Genomic DNA, 7,203 nt, shown 5'->3' with positions numbered 1-7,203 from the left:
TGATTTCAAGAAATAAATATAAATCTATTTTTATTTGGAATTTTAATTATAGCATTAACCTGTATTCAATGATGACGAGACGTAAGCCGAGAAGGAACCTTCCAAGGACTTCACACTATAATCGTGTCTAAGGGTCTACGGTGGGGAATAATTTGATTTATTACATCAGAAGTATTATTTTTTTTTTCATTCTTTTGAGCATTTTTCCATAGAAGTCTAGCCCCATCGATAGAAATTGGATTAGTATGGCCCCCCGTAGGAATTCTACCTTTTAACCCATTCCAGGTACCCTTACTAAACACCATCATTCTTCTAGGGTCAGGAGTTACCGTTACATGAGCTCATCATAGAATTATAGAAAATAATTTTTCTCAAGCATTTATAGGCCTTCTATTAACAGTGATATTAGGAGTATATTTTACATCTCTTCAAGCTCTTGAATATTGAGAAGCATCTTTTTCAATCTCAGACTCCGCGTATGGCTCAACTTTTTTTATGGCCACAGGATTCCATGGAATTCATGTAATTATTGGAACCACGTTTCTGTTAGTATGTCTAACTCGTCACATGAAAAGTCATTTTTCAGGAAGCCATCACTTTGGTTTTGAAGCTGCAGCCTGATATTTACACTTTGTAGATGTTGTGTGACTTTTCCTTTATATAAGTATTTACTGGTGAGGGGGCTAATTTATATTCGTAGTATAAAAGTACATCTAACTTCCAATTAGAAAGTTCAACAATAGAATGACGAATATAATTTTAATTATATTTGTTATTTCATTCGGACTAGCTTCAATTTTAATTTACTTAAACTCATTAATTTCAAAAAAAAATATTCAAGAACGTGAAAAACCCTCCGCTTTTGAGTGCGGATTTGACCCTGAAAGCTCCTCCCGGCTACCTTTTTCTCTACGATTCTACCTAATTGCTGTAATTTTTTTAATTTTTGATGTAGAAATTACATTAATTGTCCCCCTCCCAATTTTATTAACAACAATAAATTGAAATTACACGCTAGCTCTAATAACATTCTTTATTTTAATTCTTATATTAGGACTTCTTCACGAGTGAAACCAAGGAGCTCTTGAGTGGAAATAAAATTAATTAACGAAGACTAGGATTGTAGTTAATTATAACATCTGGGTTGCATTCAGAAAGTACTATTTTAGTCTATCTTACACTAGTAAGAAGCGAATATTTGCAGTCAGTTTCGACCTGAAATTTGGGGATTCCCCTTATTTTAAAGAAAGCCAAAAATTGGCGGCGAGTCACTGTTAATGATTATTAGGTTAAGTAACCTCTTTAAGAAGAAAAGAAGTCCAAATTTAAGCCGCTAACTTAAAATTTTAACGGTTAAATTCCGTTATTTTCTTTTCTATTTTAGTTTAATTCAAAACAAAACATTTTCAATGTTTAAATAAATAACTTATATTTTCATAGAATGCTATAGTGTGCTATCATTTTCAAGACTAAGTCTTCCCCTACAACTTCAACGTAGTGCTCTTTAGTATAAGCTATAAAAATTAAACAAGCCCCAATAGAAGAATTAAACCACCTACAAAAAATCTAAATAGAAAAAACTTCAAGCTAATAGAATTTAAAACATCTGTCTTAGACGATAATAACTTAGATTTATCTATAAATCCCTGCCCGCCTAAAAACTCAACTCAGCCTTGATCCACAAACTTTAAAATTTTTTGCCCGTAGTTAGTAATAGGGGCAAAAGTAAAAGTAGAAATATAGGGGGGAAGTCATATTGAACCTAAAAAATAAATTATAATTGAAGTACTCCCGATCTTTTTTAATTCCTTCAAATTAAAAAAGTATAAGCTAATAAAAAAAATCTGATAATTATTAGTAAGATAAAAAGTTTCAACCACAAAGGTAAAAAAAAATAAAATTTAAAGGAAATATATAAATTCTAAGCCATCCCCCAGCAGCTACCGACATGGAAATTTAAAATGTTATCGGATTTAACATAATATTTCTTTCTTCTAACGCCAGAATATGCCGCTTCCCTATATTATTAAAAAACACAAAATATAAAAGTCGCACAGAATAAGTAAGGGTGAATAAAGTAGCAAAAAAAATAAGCAGCCCTATAATAAAATTTATCTTGCCTTGAAAAAAAATTCAATAATTATGTCCTTAGAATAAAATCCAGATAAAAAGGGAAAGCCACAAAGAGCCATAGAAGAAATAATAAAATAAAGAGATGTTACAGGGCAAGAAATTATTAAACCTCCTATCGCCCGAATGTCCTGGGTGTCACCCATCGAATGAATAAAGACACCAGCACATAAAAATAATAAGGATTTAAATATTGCATGTGTAAGGAGATGAAAAAACGCGTACTCATGGAAACCTAAACCTAGCGATGTTATTATGAGCCCCAATTGTCTTAAAGTTGAAAGAGCAATAATTTTTTTCAAGTCCGTCTCAAAATTGGCCCCTAATCCCGACATAAATATAGTCAACACCCCAATAAAAAGTAAAAAAATTTCTCAGGTCCAATATATGATTAAACCGAATTAAAAGATAAACCCCAGCAGTAACTAAAGTAGAAGAGTGAACAAGAGCTGAAACTGGCGTAGGGGCTGCTATAGCAGCAGGAAGCCAGGCAGAAAAAGGCATTTGAGCTCTTTTAGTTATTGCAGCTAAAATGACTAAAAACATTATAAAATAAATAACTTCGTAATCGTATATAAATTGGGGATAAAAAAAATTTCAGCCACCAAAATTTAATATCCAAGCAATAGTTAAAAGAATGGCAACATCTCCCACACGATTAGAAAGAACTGTAATTATACCAGCATTAGCTCTTTTAATATTTTGATAGTAGATAACTAAACAATAGGACACTAGCCCAAGCCCATCTCATCCTAACAAAATTCTAACCATATTAGGGCTTAAAATTATAAACACTATTCTCAAAACAAAAAAATACACTAAAAAAATAAACCGGACTAAAAATTTATCCCCCTCTATGTATTTAATTCTATAAAAAAACACCATAGAAGAAATAAACATTACAAGCCCTATAAATCTTAAACTTATTCAATCGAAAATAAAAGTTATAATAATAGAAGAAGAATTAAAAGAAGAGATTTCCCACTCAACAAATACAGTTTCAGCAGTTATAAAAAAAATAAGCCCGACTCGTATTCTCATCAAGCTAGCAACAAATAGCAGACCTCCTAAATAAAATGGTAAAATTAAATATAATATTACTTAAAGGGTGGACCATCTATAGAATCACAAACTATAATTTTATTATAAACTATTTAAGCCACCTATTTACTATCTAAATTAAAACATAAAATTAGACCCTAATATCAAAAAATTAACTGGAATAATATGAAGAACAATTATATGTATTTCACGAATATTAACATGTGTAAAACCATAAACAGAATTATAAGAAGACCCATGTTGTGAAAATGAAAATACATAAAGTGTAAAAACCGCCCCTAAAAATGAGCCCAAAGGGAACAATAAAAGCATCCAATAAATCCAATGAAAATTGCAATTTTATGCATGTAATTAATAATTACAAATCTGGGTATATCAAGCCTGGTGCCCCATTTTCAGTAGATTTTGTCGGATTTTTGTTTGAATTATTGGATAACCACACTTTAATCTTTGGCTGGGCTTTGCTCGTTACTCGGCTCAAGTTTTGCCGAGTACTCGGTGCTCGGCCGAGTCGGATTTTTCACCACTCGGTGCATCTCTAGTTCATATCACATATTGACCATTACTACCGTTACACCATCGTTGCCTTTCGGAAGGTCTTCATCCCTCATTTTGTGTAATACGGTAAAAGCTGCCGTTACATGTAAGGTACATTAAAGGGTAGGGCATAAATAAAGAGGTGATAGAAAAAGTGCTGTGTTTTTATCAAAATTTAATTTATTTTAATGAAACTTAAATTGCACGAAAGCTTAGGAGTTAGACATCTTAGTTTTGCCTTTAAGTCATTCTCCTATCCCCATGTACCCTATTGAGATGGGATTCTTTCGAGCGCTGTCCATACGTTGTTTTCCCGACTTTGCTGTGAGATTCTATCCCAGATTGGCGAAATCCTTGGACAATTTTCGACTTTTTCCCTCTTACGGAATATTGACTCTTACATAGGACCGAAAAAGTTTCGATACCAGAGGATTGAGGTACAATTGTGGCGTTTCAAATTTCTACGCTAACATTTCCATGTTAATCCATCGCCACCAAATCAAGATTTTTTCGGAAATTTTGCTTTTGGATTTAATCTGTCTTCATATTTTACTTCCTCTGGAGTAGTTGCATGAAAAAATTGACGACCGAAATTATCTGAATATTCAAAGGGCACAAAGGAGTCATCATAAATAGCAAGGACTTTGCTCAACCTTTTTTGGAAATTCTTCGGCATCCTGTATTTGCATGCTGCTCCTGTGTTCCAACATACTTAGGCACTGCTTGCTTTACATGCCCTTTCATGCCCATAAACACCGTATGGAGTTTAATTTGACATATCGTTCGTCTCGATATGTTTAGTTTCTTTGATGCTGCACACAGGGAAGTGTAGGGACGCTTCTTGAAGAGTTTCCTAATCTTCTCGACATTTCGCATTTGTAGATTGGGTAATAGGGAGACCCGATAATTTTTTGAAATTGGTGTCGCCGATTAGCTCATATTGTCTATAGTAATACGGCCAATGCTGAATTGGAGCTTTCCTCGTCTCGCGAAGTGGTCAATCGTCTTCTTCTGGTCACGCCCGAATGAATTTTCCTGCGCGGGAATAATTACATTTGCGAATGCATCGTTTTCGACTCGTGTCATCCTAAAACCTTTTATTTTGATAAAACATGTTATACATTTTCTAAAACTAAATTAAATTACCTACAGGATGCACACGACAATTTTTTCCCGCATATTCTCTTAAAATCAATGACTTAACCAACACCTTTTTAGTTTTGTCCTACCGTTTCTGTACCGACCTACATATTTGCATATCACCTTAATTGTTGCTCCTGCCCAATAAATGGGTTTAATTTGTATGTATGTACAATTCCGGAAAAATATTGAGGCAAAGGTCGTCCTCACATGGTAATCGTCCCCAGTCATTATTTTCATTTCTGGAATTCACCATCTCCTTTGTGGGTATCGAACTACACAATTTTTAAATACATAAATATTTATTCGACATGAAGTCGACCTTGGTAATTATGACGACATTTGTCATTCTCTCTCAACTTTGTCACGTCTCGAGGTCACAATCTGGTAAGGAATGTTTCAAATCTTATCGTTTTCAAACCAAATTAACTACTCGATATAATTTAATTGTGTTATTTCACACCTGGTAAAATTTTACAGCAGTTCAGGCAACAATTCACGGTCGGGATGAAACATTGAACTTTGGAAAAATAGGTAATATAACATGTATATTTCATAATTTAAGTTCCCGGGAAATATTTGGATAACTTTTGATAACGTATTGTAGCAGGTAAAGTAATTTCAAACGTATTTAAATACTATGATCAGACATTTCTGCGGTTTCGGGGATCATTGCTTGATTTTATTTTGTAAACTGCTAGCTTTCAATGAACTACTGTCATCTTCACCAGGCAAATAATACAAAGATTTCGGATATTAAAATCTAAACATTCATTCGTTTGACAAATTATGTTTTTTGGAAAGAGTAATTTACAAATTTATGTTACTTAGCCACGGTAAAATTATAAAAAATTATAAAAAAAATTCGTATTTAAATAAAAATTCGTATTTAAATACGCTGTAAGAAGTTCTATTACCGGCCGGTGACACTATATGACTCTACATAAATGGTGGTAGTTTGTCACCGGGCGGTGATATACATATATTAAAATTTTAGTAAATAATATATTGTTAACAAGGTGGTGACAAACCACCTTCAAGCCGAGGTAGATTATCACCGTTCTGATATAGTAACATAGTGTCATCGGCCGGTGACAAATATGTCATAACCAGATTTCCTGGAGTGTACCTCTTAGGTAGAAACACATTGCTAGAAAGAAAAACGTCATTACAACCGTCTTGCAGATAGGGGAGGCCAAGATGTCAAGGAAGCAGATATCCAGAAGGTGGAAGTAACCTTTCCGGATAAACATGACAGCCCATTGAACCGATTGGCTAATTTGGTCGCCATTCCCATTAACTACATATTCGACACTCTCCGACTAGTTTATACGACATTTTTTCAAGTTTTAGCTGGGATAGGATTTATTATCACTATAGGTTAAGCATCCGTCAAGCAGGCTGGTCTTTAGAATTACGTCTTCGTTCTCATAAAATACATATTTAATATGGATAGCAATTATTAATAAATAGTTTTTTATCCCAAATTTTTATATATTTACAGACCCAATAAAATTTTAATTATTGAATATCATGACTAAAATTAGCACATTGCAAAGATTCCGCAAAGGTTTTCCATTGGAATTGTATTTGTTACCAGTGTTTCTTGCACCCTTTAGGCATTTTTACCACTGCAAAGCAAGAAACTGCAAGATGCAAGAAAGTGCAAGAAAGTGCAAGAAGTAGGCGGCACCTGCCGTAATATATAGGCGAATGGGTAGATGGCGCCTATTTCTTGCAATTTCTTGCAGGTGTATACTTGCACACGAAACATTGTTTGTTACGTATTTTATGAACGTTCCTTAATGAATAAAGTGATCGTCTCATCTTAAGTACAGGTTTGTTTTTGAAATGTTAAGCTGTTTCTTTTTTGTACCATCCATTGTTAGAAGCGAAAAGGCTCATCAATATTTTGGGAATTTGAGCCCAAGGGTTCAGTTATTGTCAAAATTGTGACTTATATAACACTGTCTTTGATCAGCTTCAGCACCTTCACTTACAAAGATATCCACCTGTTATCGGCGAAGAGGGAGGAGTCGAAGCGGAGAAATTGGAAGGCACACATAGGTGTCTCGAATATGTAGTGAGGAGGATCAAGTACAACAGTTCGTGCCGAAGAATTTTACCCAGCCTAGGGTCACGAGGATGTCATCGTTGTACGCCATCGGTAAATAATGTAACGCAAAAATCCAGATGTTAATCCCATAAGCGCAGTGCGGTGTGTTTGTATGCATGAGAGTGTTATGTAAATTTCAATCCCACCTATGCATCTCACTTCCGTATTTAGCGACCAAGTCAGTGTGCTTGATTCAACTTAAAATTTAAAAATTTGCA

This window comes from Folsomia candida, unplaced genomic scaffold, assembly GCF_002217175.1.
Source record: "Folsomia candida strain VU population unplaced genomic scaffold, ASM221717v1 Fcan01_Sc005, whole genome shotgun sequence".
Taxonomy (NCBI): domain Eukaryota; kingdom Metazoa; phylum Arthropoda; class Collembola; order Entomobryomorpha; family Isotomidae; genus Folsomia; species Folsomia candida.
The sequence above is the reverse complement of the archived record's forward strand: the minus strand, read 5'-3'. Positions refer to the sequence as shown.